The sequence below is a fragment of the Chanodichthys erythropterus genome, chromosome 10, assembly GCF_024489055.1.
Source record: "Chanodichthys erythropterus isolate Z2021 chromosome 10, ASM2448905v1, whole genome shotgun sequence".
NCBI classification, from domain to species: Eukaryota; Metazoa; Chordata; class Actinopteri; order Cypriniformes; family Xenocyprididae; genus Chanodichthys; species Chanodichthys erythropterus.
This window is the reverse complement of record NC_090230.1, coordinates 22,326,922-22,327,817: the sequence shown is the minus strand read 5'-3', so window position 1 is coordinate 22,327,817 and position 896 is coordinate 22,326,922.

The window sequence follows — 896 nt, the reverse complement described above, 5'->3', positions numbered from 1 at the left end:
CCTTGCATATTGTAAATAAATCATTTGCTTGTTCAGACTTGTGTCCTTGCCTTGTACACATCACCTGGTTATGACATATTTGTGTATGTGTCTTCTCCCGTTTGATGTTACAACCCTTTACCCCTTGATTCATCACCATCAGGGGTTGTAACAGTTGGTTTTGTGTTCCAGGAGTACACTGTAAAATGTAATTAGTTGAGTTTACTTAGAAAGCTTAAGTTTTTTATGTAAACCCAACAGTTTAATTAAGGAAACCGATTGCCTTAAATTTAGCAATACGTTTTTAAAAATCGAGTACTTACTTCAGTCATGTTAAAAATCTTGTTCACATTATGTAGAAACTGCCTTAAATTTCTTAAGCATTTTTTACTCAAAGTTGCAACAGTGGACCATACATTTATTTGTATTTATTAAACTGGAGATACTGTTGAAAATAATAAAGTTTGATGTCACCATCATGGTGGAAAGTGTTTGCTTTAGTTGGGATCTTGACCTTGACTTTTAACGTTAGTGTTTCTCTGGCGTAACTCAGTGTTTGTAAGACACAGCTGTTATGGTGAAAAAAGCCAAGAGAAATACTGGGATTGATCTGTTGCATTTTTTTCTGATGATATTATTGAATACCCACAGATTTAATCCTGAGGTTTATACTTGATCAAAAGTGTGCTTTGTTACTATAAACAATTAAATATTTTATTGCTGAAACTAGATCAAGTGCACAGTTGAGATCATATATTTTTAATATTATATGTCAAAAAACATTTTGGGCTACTTTTAGACACACAGACACATCAATAATCAGTGTATAAATCTCAACCATGGTGACATGCAATGCATGCTGGGAGCCATCATAGTATAAAACTCATCCATGGCTCCCAGCATGCATTGCATGTCAC